This window comes from Ursus americanus, chromosome 8 (genome assembly GCF_024610735.1).
Source record: "Ursus americanus isolate L20-20 chromosome 8, mUrsAme1.1.p, whole genome shotgun sequence".
Classification (NCBI taxonomy): Eukaryota; Metazoa; Chordata; class Mammalia; order Carnivora; family Ursidae; genus Ursus; species Ursus americanus.
In genome coordinates this window covers 45,999,355-46,023,421 of record NC_142134.1, presented here as the reverse complement: position 1 = coordinate 46,023,421, position 24,067 = coordinate 45,999,355, and the positions used below count along the sequence as shown (strand labels likewise).

The 24,067-nt window shown below is 36.5% G+C and overlaps 1 long non-coding RNA gene across 33 annotated transcripts in view; it reads right to left on the bottom strand.

The window, feature by feature from the left end:
• Nucleotides 1–24,067, bottom strand: part of LOC123804027 (uncharacterized) — a 146,427-nt gene that overhangs the window by 104,494 nt on the left and 17,866 nt on the right. For 25 of the 33 annotated variants that reach the window (XR_015725489.1, XR_015725490.1, XR_015725492.1 and 22 more), the window contains 4 exons: nt 7,382–7,485; nt 6,346–6,428; nt 3,809–4,008; nt 2,248–2,359 (listed from right to left, as the gene is read on the bottom strand). The exons of 2 other annotated variants lie outside the window; for them this stretch is intronic. This is a non-coding gene — a long non-coding RNA (uncharacterized LOC123804027). Of the gene's footprint in view, nt 1–1,152; nt 1,281–2,247; nt 2,360–3,808; nt 4,009–6,345; nt 6,429–7,381; nt 7,486–24,067 lie in introns of all 33 variants that reach the window. 6 more of the 33 variants (XR_015725485.1, XR_015725491.1, XR_015725493.1 and 3 more) reach the window with 6 other exon arrangements.

The following is a 24,067-nucleotide window of genomic DNA, read 5'->3' as shown; positions in this document are numbered from 1 at the left end:
AAATAATTGCTAATATCACTCTGTTTATGAGTGCTAGCATTTGGACTCAAGTCCAAGTCTTCTTGCTCTGAAGCAGCGTTTCTTAATTGGGCACTACTGATATCTTTAGATGGATTATCATGGTTCTGTGAGGCTATCCTGCACATCAGAGCATATTTAACAGCATCTTTTTGGCCTCCACCCACTAGAAGAAAGTAGTATTCCACCCCTGTAATGACAATCAAAAGTGTTTCTGGACATTACCAAGGTCCCATGGAGTGGGGTGGGTACAAAATGGCCCTGCGTGGAGAACCACAGCTCTAAAATCAGGGTTCTTAATCTGGTATCCGTGGATCCCCAAAAGGGCCCATAGATTGGATTCTACTGATCCTTGAACTTGTAAAGGATTTACATCTTTATTTTTACCAAACTCTGTTAGAAATTGAACATTTCTTCCTGTGATAAATGTAAGATAGAACTTAGCAGAATTATCAGTACTTGTGACCTATAACTAATAGAAAGTACCAATGTACCCAATTATCTCTCTAATTTCAGTTATTGCAGATACTTCAAAACATCATTTAAAAAAAGGCAAATGACTAATTACTACTTCAAAATTATGGTAGCTAGTTGGTGCACTGTCCAATCTTACTTAAGACATCACTAAAGACGCATATATATTACTATATTATATTTTTTAGGCTTCTGTAACTATGTTTTGTTGCTGTTTCAAGTTTTTATTTAAATTTCAGTTAACATATAGTATAATATTAGTTTCAGGTGTAGAATTTAGTGATTCATCATTTACATACAACACCCAGTGCTCATTATAAGTGCCCTCCTCAATATCCATCACCCATTTAACCCATCCTCCCACCTGCCTCCCCTCCAGCAACCCTCAGTTTGTTTTGTATAGTTAAGAGTCTCTTTTATGGTTTGCCTCTCTCTTTTTCCCCCTATGTTCATCTGTTTTGTTTCTTAAATTCTACATAGGAGTGAAATAATATGGTATTTGTCTTTCCCTGACTGACTTATTTCACTTAGCATAATATACTCTACCTCCATCCACATTGTTGCAAATGGCAAGATTTCATTCCTTTTTTATGGCTGAGTAATAACCCATTATACACACACACATACACACACACACACACACACACACACACATCTCACCTCTTCTTTATCCTTTCATCAGTTGATGTACATTTGGGCTCTTTTCATAATATGGCTATGTTGATAATGTTGCTATAAACATCGGGGTGCTTGTGTCCCAATCAGTATTTTTGTATCTAAAAGGCAACCTTCAGAATAGGAGAAGGTATTTGCAAATGACATCTGATTAAGTGTTAGAATCCAAAATATATAAAGAACTTATAAAACTCAACACCCAAAAGACAAATAATCCAATTAAAAATGAGCATGAATAGACATTTTTCCAAAGAAGACATCCAGATGGCCAATGGACAAATAAAAAGATGCCCAACATCACTCATTCATCAGGGAAATACAAATCAAAACCACACTAAGATATCACCTCACACCAGTCAGAATGGCTAAAATTAACAACACAGGAGACAACAGGTGTTGGTAAGGATGCAGAGAAAGGGGAACCCTCTTACACTGTTAGTGGGAATGCAAACTGGTGCAGCACTCTGGAGGTTCCTCAAAAAGTTAAAAATAGAACTACCTTATGATCATTGCACTACTAGGTATTTACCCAAAGGATACAAAAATACTATATTATACTTCTTAAATTTTGTTAACTCTATTTCAAAATAATTGTTTTCCTGTGTAATCTTTTCTTTACTTTTTTGCATCTGTACACTTTCTGGGAAGGTGTCCATAGGTTTAACTTGACTGAGGAAGGGGTCCATGACATAAAAAGTCTACAAAACTCTATGCTAAAGCTTCTGCATCTTGCCACATTATCCTTTGGGAGGCAAGTGGTAAAGTTGTGTAGTGGCTCTTTTCCACCTGCCCTCAAATTACTTAACCAAATTAAATAATTCTCTAAACCTTAGTTTCTGCATGTGTAAAATGAGAATAATACTAGTGCATGCCTCATATAGGCTTTCATAAGGTTAAGTGCTTAATACAGTGCCTGGCACATAGTAAGCACTTAATAACTGGAAGTTACTATTTTTACTGCTTCAGTGTCTTATAATATATGGCCTCTGTTCAGATATAATAAAGTATTTTGCCAATAGCAGTGGCACTGACGATGCATAGAAATCTCTGAAACATATGCATGGAATATAAAATACTTACATTAGTCTCTCTCCTGGCTAGTCCTGGTTAGCATTTTCTGTTTTTTAGGGGATATATAAAAAATTCATTTTCTTGAAGAGAGATTTGAAGGTGCTCAAAATTCCATTTGTTCCTAGGCACAGTGAGGACAGAAACAGCATTTATTTCACAGTGCTGTGCTCAATGGGTGAGAGGCAGTAGGAACAATGACAACAGAAGTAAACTGAAATCAGTGGACTGGGTGGAGCTTCAATCCCCCAGGTGTCTGCCTTTTGCCTGCCCCTCCATGCCAGTTACCAACAGACCCCTGCTGATCACACTTTCCATCCCTGCTCAATTCTCACTTGAAAGAATTTATTTTCTCTTGTGATGCCAATTCATGATAAATGCTCACATAGGCATGACGATTTCGATTGCCAGACCATCTGCCTACTGGATATTTTACTGTGGTTTATAGAGCCAAGAGCTTCACCAGTTGCCCTGTTTCTAAGGAAACAGAAACTATAGTGACAATTCGTGACTTAGATGAACTGTTTCACTGCTCATTAAAGATGGCCTCTGGGGGCCAGCAAGCATGAGCTATACTTGTGTTCCTGCAGCCAGAGTGCTGGGTACTATACTGCTCATTTTCGTTGTTCTTATTTGCATCTTCTCTTCTGAATCACTTGGGAACTAAACTGAAGTGTGATCTGAGCATAGACATGTTTATTCCATCATCTTGTCTCTGGGATGTTTGGATGGGATGAAGAGATGGATGGGTCCAATCATTTAGTCAGTTAGTCAACAAACAAATATTTAGTGTTTGATTATCAGGTCAATTTCAAGTTTCTTATGTTAATAAGTAAACAAACAAATTCCAATGATGTTCAAACCAGAGCCACTCATTAATAGGTGAAATAAATTTAGTGACTGATGAATAAATGAATAGAATAGGACTGAGTAGAGCAAAGCAATTTATATATATATATATTAAAGATTTAGTTATTTGAAATTGTGGGGGAGGGGCAGAGGAAAAGCAAAAGGGAGAGATAGAGAGAGAGAGAATCTCTAGCTGACTCTGCAGCCTGATGTGGGCCTCGTTCTCACAACCCTGAGATCATGACCTTAGCTGAAATCAAGAGTTGGACACTTAACCACCTGAGTCACCCAGGTGCCCCAATTTCTAAATATTAAGGGTAAATGATGCTTTGTGAAATTTTACTTAAATTTATTTTTTGTGTGTTGTATTGATTTGAATGTATTTCTTGTTGGAAAGTGAAGTTAAGAAAAAGTTTGAAAGCCACTGGCAATGAAGGACCCTTTCAACCACCTCCCAACCTTGTCTTTAAATGCTCATTGAACTTCATTTTCCAGTCATGCTGCTCTGCTCTCTAAAAGCACATATCCTCTTGTGACTCTAGACCTTTTACACAGAGCACTCTGCTTTCTCTTAGAACATGTCCACCAGTGTTCCTTAGAAAGGAGACTGTTCCTTGTCTCACCTATAGCCCTCTCCTAGAAACATCTCCCCCCACCCATCAACCTGGGTTGAGTACCCTTCTAGAAGATTATAAGCCCCTCATGCATCCTAGCATGTATATACCTTTTTCGTCTTTTCAACTATATGTTCTTGAAGATCACAACTATGTATAATTGGTTGTTGTAGCCATAGCTTTTAACTTCCACAGGTGACTATGAAGAGCAGCCAAGCCTGAGAAACAGTAATCTAGTTCAATGTTGTCAAAGTGTGAGATGCTTACTGATTGTAGTGGTACACTGGCCAACTTTCACCAAGAGTGAATTCTAGGAAACATTAAATAATAATGTTATTAAATAGTATTGAATCACACAGTGAGGAAATTACTCTCTTTGCAAATCTTACCCATCCTTCCTAGTACAAAAGGAAGAAAAACATTTAGAATGTGTTAAAGGATACATTTTTCAAGTAAAATTCATACCAATATAACATGAATACATGTGAAGGGTTTAACTCATTGATCAATAAAGGAACAAGTAAGATTTTGCAACCAGACCAAAGGAAGGTTCAAAGGGCCCCACGCACATAGACAAATAAAGAATACTGAAATGAAATTACAAATAGATGCAAAATGGGTCTATCCACAACGCAATAAGCAATTTCAATTCACTTAACACAGTGAATTTGTGTTTCGATGGATAAGAAATATTTGCATTATCATCATTTTCTACAACTTTCAAAGTTGTAAAATAACAAAAAACAATAAAAAGCTAAGGTAACACAGAAGGGTCCTTTTTGGTCCATTTCAAAATCTTTCATCCCCTTCCAATAATTGCTAATCTTTGTAACAGAGAGCAAGCCACTCTCTCTGAGCCTCTGGCAGGCAACAATGACTAACTGGAGTTTCAAAATGTCATTTTACTTTTACTATGATCACCTCACACTTATCTTTCATTATTTACAATAAATCAGTTTTATTCATGGCAGTGGTATGAATTTTTTTAAATGTATTAATATGATGAGTCTATTGAAAGAAAATAATGAGAAAATCAGAACACAGAAACAAATATTAAGAGGCCATTTGTATACTGGTTAGACAGACACTTAGAGCTAGCTTCTCTGAAGTCAAGTGAGTTTAGGTAAGTTCTCTAATCTCTCTGTGCCTCAGTTATTTTATCTGTACAATAGATATAATTGTAGTAGCTACCTCATAGTGTTATTGTGAATACTAAATTATTTAATGCTTAGAATAGTATCTGCATATAACAAATACTCAACACATAGTAATTATTGTTATTTTTTAATTGTAATAAAAATTGTGAAGACAGTATGCAGACAACTGTAGTTTGGAAAACACTGGCATCTATACCAACAACCAGCTAATAAGATGTGCTCTTTTAGTTGCCACTACCTGAGAGGGTTTCTGAAAGGCATCAACACTTTCTGCTAGCTCAGAATCTGTTGCTTCATCTCTCTTAATTCCTCTCAGCTTTCCAAAAACCTTTCAATAGTATATCAGTCCCATTGACCTTCAAATCCATTGAGAATGACACTCTCTAGTTACAATGGTTAAACTATGTCATTTTCAGTCATCTAAGACCAAGGACACTATGCACTGGCTCCCACCCCCTCTGACTACTCAAGGACTTTGTTCCTACAATTCTCTTTTTCTATTAGACTACGATTTGCACCACACAAATATACTTTATTATACTTTTTTAAAAAAAGATTTTATTTATTTATTCGACAGAGATAGAGACAGCCAGCGAGAGAGGGAACACAAGCAGGGGGAGTGGGAGAGGAAGAAGCAGGCTCATAGTGGAGGAGCCTGATGTGGGGCTCAATCCCATAACGCCGGGATCACGCCCTGAGCCGAAGGCAGACACTTAACCGCTGTGCCACCCAGGCGCCCCTATACTTTTTGACATCTTGCACACTCCAACTAGCATCCCATATCTAATAGTCAAAGTCACTGAAAGGCAAAGTTGCCGCCACTTCTTCGGGGTCTCTTCCCCACCACTCCATTTGTCAGGTGATCAGTGAACCTCCATCTTGTTTATTTTAGTGGAAGACTATCAATCTTCATCTTACTAGGCCTTTCAGGAGAATTTGACTCAAATTCTTTCTTGAAACATTATGTTCTCTTGCTCTAAGCATGTCATGCCCTCTAACCCTTAATCATGCCTTCCTAACTAACTGATCACTTCTCAGTGTTCTTTACTTATTCTTCATCCTCTGCCAAATATGTGAATGTTGGATTTCTCTTCAGTTCTAAGCATTGTTCTCATTCTACAACTAGTTCTGTGGCTTGACATATCATGTATTTCCCAAATTTCTGGTCATTCCCAAATTTCTATCACTAACCCTGACCTCTTCCTGAGCTCCAGATTTGATGATTCACCTGCTTATTTAAAACTTCTGCTTCAATGCCAGTAGGCATCTCTAAATCAATATGTCCACAACAGAACTCTTAATGATTCTGAGTTAGTAAAGATACAGATTAGATGCGCGTATCAAAGAAACTCAAAACACACTGCCTTAAATAAAAGCAAAGCCTATTTCTCTCTCACATAAATATCCAGGTAGATGGTGGCATCGGAGTAGAAACAGGGTTATCATGAGTATTTGAGAATAAGCGATTTATTAAAGGAATAAAAACTTACTCATTTGAGGGAGAACCTGTGAAAGTTAGAGTCCAGATGGGGATGCTTGAGTATCAAAGTCTCTGATGAGGTCTCCTGAGTCACTACAGTGATGAGACAAGTTGGAAATTACAAGGGGATCTGGAAAAGCAGGGACTTTCAACAGCCAGGTGTGGGACAATGAACAGGAGCTGGTGAAAAACTCTATTGACATATATTACCTCTGCCATGCTGTCAGTTCTGCAGGTCCACAGCCAAGCATCTAGAGGTGGGATTGTGGCCATTGTGGTCAATATAGCTAGCAGTCAGGAAGAATAACCAAATGCAGAGCAGGGGAGAGCAAGTACAGAACTGAATCCACCATTAGCTAGAGAACAGATTGATATAGAAAAAAAGAAGTAGACCAAAGAGAATACTGAGGGAAATGACATCATCTAAAGGATAAACAAAACAGAGGGAGTTCATTGAAAAGGAAGAAATGGGGAGGAAATCAAGAAGAGAGTGGTAGATTGGAAACCAAGAGATCTGGGGTACCTGACTGGCTCAGTTGATAGAGCATGCAACTCTTGATCTCTGGATCATGAGTTCAAGTCCCAAACTGGGTGTAGAGTCTACTTTAAAAAAAGAGAGATACCTGAGAGTTTAAGAAACAGAGAGTCTACTGTGTCTTGGCTTCAGAAACACTCATAAGTTAAGAACTGAAGGGTGGCCATTGAATTTGGCTGTATGATAGTCAGCAAAAGACTAAGTGCAGTGACTGAGCTATGTGCTAGGAGAAGCATGTAAACACTCCCAAGAAGGGAAGGAAAGAGGGAAGGCAGTAGCTAGAGCAAGAGGCATGGCCAAGAGAAGAGTATTGTTATTGTTATTGGAGTTTCTGTTTATTTGAGTGTCCGTTAGTATTGCAAAGCTTGGAACATGTTTGCAGGCTATAATGAAGGAACTACTTCAGAAAAGGGCTAATAGAAGGTATAAAACCTAGGATAAGTAATTGACTGATTAAGATTCTGACATTCGTGGAAGGGGATAGGGCTGTGGGAACAGTTGAGGATTTTACCTTTGGATATGCAAGCACTGTAGGTGATGGAAAGAGGAATCACTTTTCTTGTTGAGGTTATCTGCTAGGCAATATCCCGTATGTGGTTATTATTATCTAGGGAACTTAAGAAGAATAAAAAAGATTTAGAATAGTGCTTGAGTTTTATGGGAGAGAGAGTTCACCAAAGATAATTAAAAGGAATATGGAGTTGGGTTCAGAGCCTGACTGAGGTCGGTGACCATGAATTTTCAGTGAAACTGTCCTGGACAATTGTGCTACATTGTCCTTCAGTGTTCGATCTAAGCATAAAGATGGATTTTCAAGTTGCTCATGCCAAGATTAGTTCTCTTCACTGTGATGGAATCGGTCAATCAGTTAGGATGCATTCTGCTTGTGAGATACAAAAAAATTGAATGAGGTCTAAATTTCTCACACTCTGAAGTGTAAAGGTAGATGGCTGTGGATATTGGTTCAGCAACTGAATGAGGCTAATAAGACCAGTCTCTCTATATTTTTTTCTGCTTTTTGACCACATTTTCGTTTGATCCAGTAAGAAGAGAGTGGAGGAGGGATGATATTTAGGACATCTATATGGAATGTATCTTAGCATAGTGTCTAAAAACCTGGACTCTAGGGCCATATCTCTTGGGTTCAAATCCTGGCTTGGCAACTTACTGTGTGATTTGAGCAAGTTCATCAATTCCTTCATATATGAAATAAGGCAACAAATAGCACCTAACTTAAAGGTGGTTTGCAAATTAAATGAGGTAAGCCACATAGAGTGCTTAAAACAGTGTCAGTCTTGTATTATAGTAAGTGCTCCATAGCAGCTGGCAATTATTATTTAAAAGTTTCTTGAGGTGCCTGGGTGGCTCAGTCAGTTAAGCAGCTGCCTTTGGCTTAGTCCTGGGATGGAGCCCTACATCAGGCTCCCTGCTCAGTGGGAGCCCACTCTTTCTCTGTCAAATAAATAAATAAAATCTTAAAAAAAAAAAAGTTTCCAACTGTGAAGCTGAAGGATTAGAAAGTTATGCATCTTGTGGCTGTCTGAATTATAACCTTCCCAAAGATACCCGTCCCTATAACCTATGAATAAGTTACCTTACATGCCAAAATGGAGTTTATATATGTGGTTAAATAAAAAATATTGATATGGGACTATTAACCTATTATTCATATAGGCTCAATGTAATCACGAGTATCCTGGTAAGGGAGGCAGGAGGTTAAGAATAGGAGATATGACTATGAAAGCAGAGGTCAGAGTAATATAAGGAAGTGTCATGAGCCAAAAAATATGGGATATCTCTAGAGGCTAGAAAAATCAAGAGAACAGATTCTTCTTTGAAGCCTACAGAAGAAATGCAGCTCTGTCAACAACTTTATTTTAGATTTCTGGCCTCCAGAACTATAAGATAACAAATGTGTATTATTTTAAGCCAGTACGTTCATGGTAATTTGTAACAGCAGCAATAGAAAGTTAATACATATCTGAACATGGAGAACATCGAGGTTGATGGTAGACCCTGTGACAAGAAGACGGTTATGCAGCAGACCTTAATGATTATGAATAAGGGGTCAAGCCCAGGAATCATTAAAGAGTAAAAGATTAGAAAAGGAGATACAGCTTCTGAATGACACCATATTATACAAACTCCTTATCTTTATTGTGGCCAGAAATTTTTTTCTTAGTTATTTATGTTTTCTTATTAACTGAACTCTGCACCCAGTGCATATCTTTATGAACTTCAGTTTAGTGGTGTTGTCTCCTACACATTAGTCATGTCTAACGATATTCAACCCACAAAATTCATACTAGTTCTCAACACCCTACTATGTAGGCAATAATATCTGTGATTTTTATTTCCCTTCCTCTAAGGAGAAAATCATTTCCCTTTTCTCTTAATAGTGTTTGTATTATACAATTCTGGTTATTTATATTAACTTTTCAGGCAGCATTAATATTCTTTTTTCTAAGAAATTCTGAAGACCAGAGCTAAAGTGGTTTCCTAGCTATGTTCTCTTGTCGAGATGCTATAACCAAAGAGAAAAGGCAACCATGCTTAGTATTTCCTCTTGTTTCTTGTCAGTTTTTTGAACCTAAATGCCCTAAAGATTGGACTGTAAAAGCACAAAACAAATAGCCTTATAATTACACAAAGGTATTCTCAGAACAGACTGCTCACAGAGGCAAAATAAAACTTTAATCCTGTAATGAAGAAAAGAGACTTGGTTTCAAAAATACTTAACCAAAAAATGTAAGACAACAGCACTTTCTAAAATGCATCAGGTGGTAACATTTTAGAATGAACAACAGAGGTTGGAAGTCAATATTCTGTGACATAAGGGGCTCTACCATCAACCTGTGTAAGTAGGTCTGCCTCTTTCTAGGACTGTCTTATAAAGTCTCAAACACAATCTGAGAGTAGCTACAGAGAAGATTTCATTTTAGTTTCTGAAATAAAACAGGACTAATTTTTTAAATTGAGATTATGGAAATAAATGATGTACAGTAAAACTTGGGAATGTGCACAGCATAAGGGGTAGCTGGCTGGTGTGCTACGCTCACTACTACCAGAGACCCTTGACTTTCATGAGGCGTCTATAGTCCCCAGTTCTTGGAGAGATAAAAGCTTATTTTTCTCCAACTCACATTCCCATCAGAGTCTCATGTTTATTATGCATAGCTTCCTGACATGATTGTAACAGAAGTTTTCATTTTTATTTAGACAGCAATGTTTTTAATTGACTGAGAACTCACCAAAATGATTTTAAAACTAATGGGTACATTTCCATATATAGTATAGGATAGATTATTTCACAATTTACTTACAAGCATCTGGTTAATTCTACTTTTCTCTTTTAGTTTATCCAAAGTACATTCTATCTAAAACAAAAAAGTATATACTACCTAGATACCAAATATTACTTTCTTAGACGTCCTCACTTTCTCTTCATTTCTGTCACCAGCACCAATGGAGAAAGGTCGGCTTGCATAGGGGTTAAGGGCTAGACTCTAACATCAGACTGCCTAAATCCAGATCCCTATTCTAGCATTTCCCAACTATGTGACTTGAGCCAGTTCACTGTATCTTTTTCATTCTGAATTCTTGATGTCTGAAATACCTACCTTTTAGTCTGCTTGTGAGGATTAAATGAGATGTACAACATCATAACATGCCTAGTATAGTTAATAATTGTTTGATTTCTTTGGAGATCCAAATTTCACCCACTCTCCCCCCCCCCCAAATAGTTTTCCTTTACTTCCAGGAAAATAGTACTTTGCACTGAGATTCATTTGCTAGGAGAAAGGGAAGAAATAAATCAACTAGTCTTAGTCATTACTGAATTTACATTACTTAATTTTGTGCCTGAGGTAAATTACAAATGAACAACTGGAGTGAACCCTTGTCATTACTGGAAAAGAGTCAAAATCAGTTATTAAATCCATGAAAACCTTTTTTATGAAATACAGAGGATAATCTTGTTATTTGACCTGTTGGATATGCCAATATAAGGCTCAGGGAAGAGGTATACTTCTTGATGCCCTTCTCTCAGCCTAGATAGTTTCCATCCTAAACGAGTCATTCTCTTCCTTCACAGACTAGCAAACACATAGCATCTTCCTTGAAGCCTACACCAGAGGGACATCATTTTGCCTACCTTGAATGCATGCATCATCTTATTTGATACATTCATTGGTAATTTATCATATATTACTCTCATTGTATTTATTTACATACATATGTGACATTTCCAGTAAAATTATATTTCTGCTTTCACCATTCAGTAATTCTCCATTGCCTGCAAAATAAAGTCTATGTTTCCACACAAAGCTTTCTTTATATTTATCTCTCACCCTTGTTTGGAAAGGACCCTGTACTATGGCTGAATCAGAATTGTTCAAGTTCCCTGATATAATCTGCATATACTGTATTCAACTGTACTATAAAGATAAGAAAACAAACAATAAAGATGAAGCTCATAAAAAGTGTTAAGCATAAATAAATAAATCATTAGTTTATAAGGTATAGGCAAAACTCATAGCACAGTGAAGTATAGATAGTAAGGAAGTAGTTTGTAAAACATAAGCAGAATTCATAAGATGTGCTTAATATGGAAAATAAGCTAATAATATGTATGACAAACCAAAGAAAAATAGAAAAATATGATGGAACAAACAATGTTTACTTACAGAGACAAATATGGAAAGATCAAAGTCTTGGTCATCAGTAGACGACTATGACAACCCCAATTCTGGCCACATATTAGTAACACCCAAAAGCCCCAGTTCTGGCCCCATACATGTTCTATTCAAGAAATACAAATAAAACCCATGGCTGTTCAAAGAGCTAATTACCAAGACACAACTCTGGTTAGATCTAATTGTCTCTATATCCTTCCCTACATTTCATGGCCCAGAATACCTTCTGTGGGCTACCTTTCTTGAACCTCAATTCTAGCCCTCATAATCATGCCATCAGTGGGGACGTCTGAGGTGGCAAAGAGAGAGAGGGCATATGAACAGTGTATGTCCCAGAATTTAGGTAGTAAGTTTCTTATACTTACTTGCACCTTATTCTAAGTGTAGGTTGCCCCATTTATTTTCTCTTTTTCTCACTGTATCTTGAATTGATTTAATATGTCAAGGATTTAAATATTTTGATTTGGTTTGTGAAACTTTCTGTTCCATGACCTCTGGAAAGTTTGTTTATTTGTGTGTTCAGAAGGTACCAAAGCACCAAGATAATTTCTCACATGACATCCAGGCTCTTTCACATGCTTTTCCATGTATTTTATCCTCCATGCCTAAAACGCCACTTCTCTACATCTTTCCTGTGAATAACTGCTTATGCCTTAAAATCCAGATCATACTGGTCTTATTTTTAAAGTCTTTCTATCTGTGCTCTTTGTTTCAGCATTGTGCCCTGTGTTAAGCAGCTTCTAAAATGGATCTCAATGATTCCTATCTTCTGGTATTCACATCATGTATAGTTATCTTCCCTTGAGTGTGGCTATACCTAGTAATTCATTTCAAAGTTATAGAATGTAGCAAAAGTAATATAATGTCCCTTCTGAGATTAGGTTTTAAAGACTCTTGTTTCTATCTAGCTGGCCTTTTATTGCTACTTTTATTGCTATTTCTCATTTTCTCTAATGGAAGCCATTTGAGAATTGCCCTATGTAACAAAGAACAGAGGGAGAGCTCCAGCTGACAGCCATCAAAGAAATACGGCCCCAGTCCAGCAGCATGTAAGGAACCAAATCCTACTAGCAAGCATGTGAGTGAGCTCAGGAGTACATCCTCCCTCAGTCAGGCTTTCAGATAAGACCACAGTCCCAACACCTTGATTGCAACCTTGTGAAAGGCCCTGAGGCACAGGCATCAAATACATCAAAGCCTGATTCCTGGCCCAAAAATCTGTGAGATAACAAATGTTTGTTGTTTTAAGCTGCTAAATTTTGGGGGGTAATTTGTTACGCAGCAATAGATAGCTAGTACATTTCCCACACACACATCTGTATTAGTGCTAATCACAGAGCACTGATGTAAATATGTCTGTGCAATCCATGAGATTATTTGCACCTTAAAGACAGAACTTCTGTCTTAGTGATGTTTTCCAAGAGTCTGGAAGCTCCTGGAATGTATTAGTTCCATGACTGAGATGTTTAGTGATTTGGAAGCTCCTGTAGTAAGGAATTAAATCATTATAATAATAGCAAGCATTATGGAGCCCTTGACCTTCCAGGCAATTTTCTAAATGCTTACAGGTATTATTTTATCTAATCCTGGAAAGGAGGAAAGTGATTCACAGAGAAGTCAGGTAACTTATAACTTGCCCATCATCAATAATTAAAGGAGGCTGACTATAAACAGAGGCAAACTACCTAGACTCACATTCTTGAATAAAGATTACATCTGTATCTCATATTCTAATATTATATACAACTTATATACATATTACATGTTTTTATTTCACATACATTTGCCAGCACAGTACCTTGCATAGAAAGGATCAGTAAATATGAGTGAGTGAGTGAGTGAGTGAGTGAGTGAAGGAATCAACACCAGAGACTTTTTTTCTGGCCGAGTTTTTATCTTCTGAGCTAAGGAGGCATGCACATCAGCAATGAAGGGATTCTTTGACTCTTCCCTGGGGATCCATTATCATCTGTGATGATGTGAAACAGAGACCATCGGTCCACAGAGACCCTTTCAATTCCCCATTCTGTCTGAGTAAAAACTAGAGAAATGCCACATTTTCAAGGGCTTTTATTCCTGCCAGTTTTTGTTTCCATTTTGAAACTATTATTTTAAAAGAACTCATTCAGAAAAAAAGTGTATTATCTCTGAAATAAGATCCAATTGACATATAGCAATCTTATTACAACATAGTTATAATTGAAATCTGAAATGGTAATCACAAATCAAAGACTCTGCTGCTATATTGTTTTGTGGGGGGTGGATTTCTCATAGATTATAACAGACTAAATGATGTAAACAACCTATCCATTCTGCTTTCAATCTTCAGCCAGAATTCTGGGAAAATTAGTTAAAATCCACCACGTAGAATTCCTTTATCTATTGGTCTTTTATCTGTGCTCACTAAGGTAAGTTGGCCACTCCCTAAAACAGTATGTGCCTTATTTTTAGGAGTTTCGTCTATCAATTTGTGGATTCAACTGTCAAAATTATAAGGGAATACTGGGTGAGCAACGGAAGTCCAAGCGTGCTACAGGACAGTTTGCTAGCTTTATTGCCTCTATATATAGATGAGGTTGGTAAGTTAAATCATAACAAGACACGAATGATCCAAAAACCTGACTGTAACACTCCATCAATTATTTCTAGCCTTGGGGCTTTTATAGATCCCTACATTTAAACTATTTTATAGTTTCGTACTACCCAGAAGAAGAAATGAGATAGCAATGAATACTGATAGCCTTCAGGAGGTGGGACTCAGGGAAAGGAATTTCAGGGAATGGTACTCAGGGAAAGGGACTCAGGGAACGAGGCTCAGGGAATGGGACTTTTAGGAATGAGACTCAGGGAATCGGGCTCAGGCAATGGGACTCAAGGACCAGAGCTCAGTTGGCTGAGATTAGCAAGATCTAGCAAATGAGATATATGGCCCCCAAATGCAGTGAGAAATGCTAAAACATTGTCATCTCTACTTTGCAGTTTTGTCTAGAAGTAGATCTCAATAGCACATGTGGGGCCAGAGCAGGATCTAGAAAATGTTAGATTGATATTAATGAAGTGAGATTGTGGGAAAGTAAACACTTCAAATAACAACTGAAATTATGACTGAAAATACTATACTGTTGTTGCTTAATATCTTCAGGTAAAGTACCATCAGGACTCTGATAAAATAGGATAACTAGAGAGAACTATTTGGTAAGAGTTTTGACCAGTGTTTTTTCCCTACGTTTCATATATGTGGTGGAAAACAAGGAGACTAACAAATTTCCAGAGACTTTCCATAAAGCTTACACTTTCTGAAATATTTATATTAATAACATCTTACTGATACAAATTTAATTGGGGTCAGAATGAGCACATCTTGCTTGACCACTCTTCACATGCAGTTCTTACAAAATTACTTTGTGATTTTTTCAGGGGCCCTCTGAGAAAACCAACAGATAGTTTTACATGGAAAAGATATAATAGATGTAGGTATAGGTGTCAGTGTAGTTGTAGACATGGATGTAGATATTTATGACCTGAGTTAAGAAGAGCGAATCAAAAGAGTTGTCAGAGATTTGAACATTTTTTTAAAAGATTTTATTTATTCATTTATTTTGGAGTGGGGAGAGGGAGAATCTCAAGCAGACTCCCCACTGAGCACTGCACCTGACATGGGGCTTGATCTCAAGACCCTAAGATCATGACCTGAGCCAAAATCAGGAGTTGAACGCTTAACCAACTGAGCCAGCTGATTGAATAAATACAATTTATTTGAACACAAATTTACATTTTTCATAATCTTAAATATTATACAATATAAAAATTAGCTTATTTGTCAGTAAATTTGTATGAGTTTAAGGAAAGCAAACCAAAGTAGAATAAAATGTTTGCTTGTGTTGTACTTAATATTAATAAACAGAAAAGGCATAGCTATTTTATATTAAACCAAAATTACTGAGCTAAATCCATTGACCAAATATTTACCTTAATTAAGTGAACTTAGATCCTTAAAATATTTCTGTGTTAGGTTCTATAAGAAAATATTTTGTTTAAGGCTAGAACATTTAAAATATTGGAATTACAATTTTTCTTATTGATTTTGATTAGTACTTATTTATCTAAAACCAATCGGGACACATGAAAGGCTTTATAATCTAATTTATTAATACTCTCCTATAATGAAAGGTAAAGGCCCTTCTGAGTATACAAGGACACAAAGATGCTTATAAATTCAGATCTATACTTTTGCCACAGATCAAGGAATAATATAGAAACACAGAAATTCATGGTCCAGACATCCATCAGCTGCTTTCCACTGCACTGGGCACAAGATTCTTAATTGACTTGAGCTCTAAATGGACAAATAGATAAAACAAACGAAAAGACTAACAAACCAGACTCTCTAGTGTCTCTTATCCAACAGAGTATAGAACTCTAACTCTATAATCCATTAACCTATTTACAGAAATCATTAAAAGGTCAGACCATGAAATCAAATTCTCAATCATTGCTGTCACCAGTGGGGAATAACTTACTGGCCATAAGCGAATGAGAAACAAAAATAAAACAAAAAATCAGTATGGGGGAATAAAAAGAGGAGTCAACAAAGTTACATTCTTTGGTTTCATCTTAAAATGAATCAGTAAACACGTATTTCACCCCTGGGAGCCAAGAATAAGATATGCCTGAGCTTAAGTCTCCTGGAAGATACCCTTTTCTGGTAACACATTTTGCCTGGCTCTGTTAGATAAATCCATTGGTCATCTTGATAGATTACCACCAAAACTGTTAAAGGACAATCATTTCAAGCATAAAACATCATGTAAGAATATAGAACAAAAGTGTGTCCAAGATTTCAACAACTCAATTAACGAGAGAACTAGTAAAATCCAGTTCAAAGGAGAATCCAAGGGAAAATATACTGAAAAGACACGGCACACTGAAGAGAATTTACAAATAGATGCAAACTGGCAAAATTGACCAATTATTCACAGGGCAATAATCAATTACCGTTGCACTTCAATGGATTGTTTGCACTGTTGTTATTTTTCTACAGTGTACAGAGTTGCAAAATAGCTGTTACACAATGAACAGTGAGATAATCCTGACCACTAGACAAGACATCTAGTATCTTTCTGGTTCATTTCAAAATCTTTCCCGAGTTTCCCTACAAATTGAGAGACCTTTTTGAATTACAGATACAAATACATATAAACTGCTTGTGAATTCAGATCTATGCTTTTGCCACAGGTCCAGAGTCAACAAAGAAACACAGAACTATAGTCATAATATGATTTCCTCCTCTAACGAAAGAGATTTCTCTTCTCACCCAAAAACAATTCCCAACATAGAGGGATACTGTGAAGATTTGGGGAAATAACATAAGCAAAGTGCATATGCTGTTCCTTCTCATATTTCTATTTGCAGTTTTAATGCAACATGTAAATTTCTCTATTAAATAAAGCAGTTTTATGTGTAGAATATCTGAATGCGAAATATTGAGACATGACTCTTAAGAGGGAGATGTTATTTACAGTCTTCTATCAGTAATACCTTCTGTTTACATAAGTGATATTATAAGTCCTGAATGTTTTCAAATGTGCCGTTTACTATAATATTACTAATGAGTATACAAGATTCACAAATACTAAACTGATAAACTATATTCAAATATTTAAAAATATATAAAACTCAAGACTCCTTTACTATGAGGCATTATGTTATTCAAACTCAAATTATTATGTATATGGAATATTCAAAATTAGTTTCTATATGTTTACTGCACAATATTTTCTTAATAAATAATTAGAATTTAAGAATAAGATTTATTGGTGGGGCACCTGGCTGGCTCGGTAGAGTGTGGGACTCAGGTCTCGAGGTGATGAATTGGAGCCCTACGTTGGACATAGAGCTTTAAAAAAAGAAAAAAAAAAAAGAATAAGAATAAGATTTATTGGGTATAGCATTTTGAATTTACTTAGCAGGCTAATGGTCTCTACTAAAATGTAGCTCCAATTTATGCAGTTTTTGTTTTGTTTTGTTTAAAGATTTTGTTTATTTATTTGAGAGAGAGTGTGCCAGGAACATGCAGGAGAAGGAGCAGAGGGAGAGGGAGAATGTCAAGCAGACTCTGAGCTGAGCTTGGAGACCTTGGGGGCGGGGGGGGGGGGGGGGGGGCTTGATCCTAGGACCCTGAGATCATGACCTGAATGGAAACCAAGTGTTCATCGCTCAACCCACTGAGCCACCCAGGTGCCCCGCAAGCATGTTTAACTTTAAAAGGAACTGCCAAACTGATTTTTAAAGTGGCTGCATTTTTTACCTTCCCAGCAATATATGAGGATTCCAGTTTTTCAGCATTTTCACCAGTACTTGGTGCTTACTATTTTTTTGATTACAGTCATTCTGGTGGTCAGGTAGGGATCTCTGCAGTTTTCATTTGCATTTCTTAATAACTCATGATGTTAGGCACCTTTCCGTGGGCTTATTCATATGCCTTCTCTGATGAAATGTCTATTCAGATCTACCCTTTAAAACACTGGCTTGAATTATTGAATTGTAAGAGCTTCTCTATACATCCTGAATGCAAATCTTTTATCGGATATATAATTTACAAAGATTTTCCTACAGTTTGTGGCTTGCATTTTCATTTTCTTATGGTGTCTTTTGAAGTAATTTATGCGGTTTTTGGATTAGAGGTCTGCACCATTTGTTTATTCATTTAAATGGTCAAGGTGCTTAAACAGTCTTTTGTTCATAGTAATTAATTACCAGATTTCACTGGAACACTCAGGTTTCCATAAACCTGAAAACGATCATAATGAATTTTATTACTCTCAAGGTTAATCGTCAGAGAAATCACTTTCTGTTTAATGCAACAAAGGCAAAGCTATATGTATAATTTCCTTTGTTTAGAAGAAAATATTTTAACTTCACAACCTATGTATGTGCTCATGTATCCTTTCTGAGTAAAGCATATTTAGAGTATTTTTGTTTTGTTATTTTTTTAGTTTGGCAGGTGGTGGTCAAAGAGGGTATACTAGAAGAAATGTACATTTATTTACTCTGAATTTCCAGTGGCTAAAACTTCCTTTGTGTAAAAAGGAAGGACTACTCTAAAAAAGTACTTCTGTGAATTATGTAATTTGATTGTACTTGTCTTTTAAAAACTTAATCACAGAAAAACTTAATCACAGGCTTCTTCAGGTATAACTATCAATTAAGGATTTCAATGTAAATGGATTTAAACAGAGGTAAATGTGCATTGCTAATATTCAATGGGGAATGATGATGATAGAATTGCACTTATGCTATTTATACATAATTTACATATAAAGAACAGCAGCATGTTACACATTGTTATAAGGTATTTTTAAGTTTCTTCCTTTATGTCCATGTATGCTTCAGTTCTAAGTTGTCTAAACATTCCTTCATTTTTCTTCATTTTTTAAATTGAAAAATCAACTAGACAACCGAAGTTATTCAGTATTAACTGCCTATGAAGTTAGCATTCTAACGATACTTGTGTAAATTTAATGTTTTAATGATTAAAAACAGAGCTCTTATGCCATGTAAATTCTTGCTTTTCACAAAGAAAAGTCCAGCCCCTGGCCCACTCACCAATCACTAGAGAGAAATCTGATACAGATTAACCACTGAAGTCCCCTTCCATTCATCTATTTGGTAATGACAGTTCCTATTTTGCTCCTGGAAGGAAACCAACTTTTTGTACCTTGAGACCCTAGTGTATAGATTCTCTCAGTAGCAAGGCAAGAAGGTGTATGCGAACCCATGTCTACATTTGGATTATTTAATGCAAATACTGGTGTTATGGCCACTCTTCTCTCACAATGCAGCTAAAAACCCTAACAGATGAGACATCCTATGACACCACACCCAGCTCAATTTAAGTATGCGTCAAAGCAGCTTCGTGGCCATAAACACTATCCAACTGACAATAGCCTCTGGCTGTTTACTTAGCAAATGCCCTGAAATGATTCTTTAATAAGAAATTGAATTGGCATGGGGGAAATAGATCTTTATTTTCAATCTGTATTCCAAGCAACATTGATAGCCTTTTAATAAAGACAGCACAATGGTCTTTTCCCCTCCTCTCTAGAGAAGTAATGATTTCAGTGTTTCCTGAAGTTGCATATTAATTTCATTAATGTACACCTTAATTCTGTGCCAGACACGGGGCTGGACACTGGTAAATGAATCATTAAGAGGTGACTTCCCTTGTGGCACTTTCCATCTATTCACGCTGCCACGCAAGAAACAAGTAATCAAACAAACAGATGTATAATTGCAAATTGTGATGAGAAATATATGAGGAAATATATGCAATATATATGTTATATATGATACATATGTGAGGAAATCTGTGTAAGTTGGTAGATCTCTTAACTGAAGGGACTCATTTCAGAAGATTATAATCATCGTCCACTACTAATTGCCAGTTAGGTATAGAGAATGTGAAGGAAAGATAAACTTTGTGTTCCTTTACTTTTTAACGGTAATTCTAGGATAGGGAAGTAAGGAGGCTATGCCTAATTCAAAACAACATTAAAAATAAGAGTGTAAGTGGGTTATTTGAAGATTTATCTGTTCAGATATATAAACAAAGGAGGGGAGGGAGTGAGGAAGGAAGGAAGGAAGGAAGGAAGGAAGGAAGGAAGGAAGGAAGGAAGGAAGGAAGGAAGGAAAAGGAAGAAAAGATGGAGGAAGGGTAAAAGAACTGTCAGAGATTGCTACAGCTCCATCTCCATCCCATCTTATCTCTTCTCCTTCCCCTACCTCTCCCTGCTGAGACACTACTCTGCCAAAATTTCTGTTTATCAATTCAGTGTATACTTTTTTTTATTTTCCTGCACACATACACACATGTGATTTCCTAAGACATATAATTTGGTCCCATAAAATTTTATCTTTTAAAGTTTTTATTTAAATTCCAGTTAGTTAGCATATAGTGTAATATTAGTTTCAGGTGTACCATGTAGTGATTCAGCACTTTCATACATCACCCAGTGCTCATCACAAGTGCGCTCTTTAATCCCCATCACCTATTTCACCCATCCCCCCACCCATTTCCCCTCTGGTAACCGTCAGTTTGTTCTCTATAGTTAAGAGTCTGTTTCTTGGTTTGTCTCCCTCTCTCTTTTTTTCCCCCTATGCTCATTTGTTTTGTTTCTTAATTTCCACACATGAGTGAAATCATTTGGTATTGGTCTTTCTCAGACTAACTTATTTCACTTAGCATAATACTCTCTAGCATCATTCATGTCATTGCAAAAAGCTCAGTATTTCATTCTTTTCTTATGGCTGAGTAATACTCCATTGTATATGTAGCTTTTTTGTAGGCATCCTTTCTATTTTTTTCCTCACACAGTATTATGTGAGAGATCCTCATGTTTATACATATAGATCTAGTCATTCATTTTAACTGCTGTCAGGTAGTCCACAGCCTATACACCAGAGTTGTGTGTCCATTTTGCTTTGCTGGGCAGTTGGGGTGTTTACCTGCTTTTGCTATTACAAGGAGTCCTTGATAAACACCTCTATTTTTTTGTCTCCTTGTGTACAAGTGAGTAGGCATCTCAAAGTAGAATGGCTAGGTCATACTGAACACTCCAGAATTTACCTCTTTAACATTGTACTTACAATAAAATTAATAGAAAAGAAACCTTATTTTATTTTGTAGCTCCATTTTGGGAATTTATGCTTACAAAAGCACAGGGACAAGAAATAATATTTTATTTTATTATCTTATGTATTATATTTTATTATTGCAATGTCTGGAATGCTTCATCATTAACTTGAAAACATATAAAATCCTCTTCTGATTTTTTTCTTTTAGAATATACAATCAACTCTCAATTAGCTTTTTTTCAAGTTTTTACTTAAATTCTGGTTAGTTAACAGTGTAATATTAGTTTCAGGGTAGAATTTAGTGATTCAAAACTTATATACAACACATCATCACAACACGTGCACTCCTTAATCTCATCACCTGTTTAATTCATCCCCCCACCCACCTCTCCTCTGGTAACCATTAGTGTGGTCTCTATAGAGTCTGTTTCTTGGTTTTCCTGCCTTTTTTTCTCTCTCCCTGTGGTTTTTTTTTTTAATTCTACAACTCTTTTAATGCAGCAAACTATAATTTACTTACATTTTTTATAATAATATTTTTTATTATATTATGTTAGTCACCATACAGTACATCCCTGGTTTTTGATGTAAAGTTCGATGATTCATTAGTTGCATATAACACCCAGTGCACCATGCAATACGTGCCCTCCTTACTACCCATCACCGGTCTATCCCATTCCCCCACCCCCCTCCCCTCTGTAGCCCACAGTTTGTTTCTCAGAGTCCATAGTCTCTCATGCTTCATTCCCCCTTCTGATTACCCCACCTTTCTTTATCCCTTTCTTCTCCTACCGATCTTCCTACTTCTTATGTTCCATAGATGAGAGAAACCATATGATAATTGTCTTTCTCTGCTTGACTTACTTCACTTAGCATTATCTCCTCCAGTGCTGTCCATGTTGCAGCAAATGTTGAGAATTCGTTCTTTCTGATAGCTGAGTAATATTCCATTGTATATATGGACCACATCTTCTTAATCCAGTCATCTGTTGAAGGGCATCTCGGCTCCTTCCACAATTTAGCTATTGTGGACAATGCTGCTATGAACATTGGGGTGCATATGGCCCTTCTCTTCACTACGTCTGTATCTTTGGGGTAGATACCCAGTAGTGCAATGGCTGGATCATAGGGTAGCTCAATTTTTAACTTTTTAAGGGACCTCCACACTGTTTTCCAGAGTGGCTGTACCAACTTGCATTCCCACCAACAATGTAGGAGGGATCCCCTTTCTCCACATCCTCTCCAACAATTGTTGTTTCTTGCCTTGTCAATTTTTGCCATTCTAACTGGCGTAAGGTGGTATCTTAGTGTGGTTTTGATTTGAATTTCCCTGATGGCTAATGATTTTGAACATTTTTCCATGTATCTGTTAGCCATTTGTATGTCTTCATTGGAAAAGTGTCTGTTCATATCTTCTGCCCATTTTTTGATTTGTCCCTATGTTCGTTTGACATGGATGGAGCTATAGAGTATTAAGTATTTAAAAAGGAAAATAATGATGCCCCAAGCCCTGCTTTTCTACTGAGATAGAGAGCTGGAAACTTTGCACAATTTATATTCTTGTCTTACTCCTATTAGCTTTGGGTTCTACTTTGTTTTTTATTTTTCTCAACATAAAGCCGTTGTCCTAAGACACTGTAATATTTTAATGTTGTTTCACTGCTGAACCTTATTTTACTCCATCAGGAATACCATTTCAAGATCACTCTGATTACCTTTCAGTAAATGTGTGAGCTCTTTGCTTTGGGAGAAATCATCATGTGGCAAAGCAACAGAGCAGATTTGCAAATAAGTCAAAAATCACTAATTGTCAACTGATGAATGAATAATGAAGAGGTGGTATATATATATACAAAGGAATGTTACTCAACCATCAAAAAGAATGAAATCTTGCCATGTGCAATGTGAGTGGAGTTAGAGTGTGTTATGTTAAGTGAGCTAAGTCAGTCAGAGAAAGACAAATACCATATGATTTCACTCATATGTGAAATTTAAGAAATGAAACAGATGAACATAGAGGAAGGGAGAAAAAAAAGAGACGAAAGCAAACCATAGAGACTCTTAACTATAGAGACAGACTGAGGGTTGCTGAAGGGGAAGAGGGTGGGGGGAAATGGTCTAAATTGGTGATGGGTATCAAGAGGAGGGCACTTGTTATGATGAGCACTGGATGTTATATGTAAGTGTTGAATCACTAAATTCTACTCCAGAAACCAATATCACCCTATATGTTAACTAACTAGAATTTAAATAAAAACTTGAAACAGACAAACAAAAATCTATATTTTCACCTAACATATACCAAGAAAAAAAATAATAATTGTGAGAGATCTGCAACTTTGCTTTACTTCCCAATCTGACTCCTTGTTTAACTAACCTGCACTTATTGATTACCAAGCCATAGCCTTCCACTCAAGGTGAACATCTGACTTTGACTTTGACTTCAATTTTTAAGTCCCTCCTCATTGTTTAAGGGCAAGTTATCATTTTAATTCTTCACAGTCCACCACAGAAATTCCTGATGATCAAAATAATGAGAATAAAAATGCTCTGATTTGGAGGAGGTAGCCATATTTTTTCAGCTCCTTAACACAGATCTCAACTAATTGTTATTAGGAAATATTACACATAATGGAAATTTAAAGGATGCTCTTATTCTCCACCGCTATATGAATATAGTGATATATTTGGGAAAAGTAGTCTGTCTTAAACTGAGCCAGACATCTAAGGTAAAAGATGACTGAAGTTGGCACAGGATGCTTAACAAGGGTTTATTAATTAGTCTTGCCCTATTATTACCTTTTTTTTTTTTTGCTCCCTTGCCCCAAGACTCTCTGATTTATGAACAGCTTTTCATAATCACAAAGTGG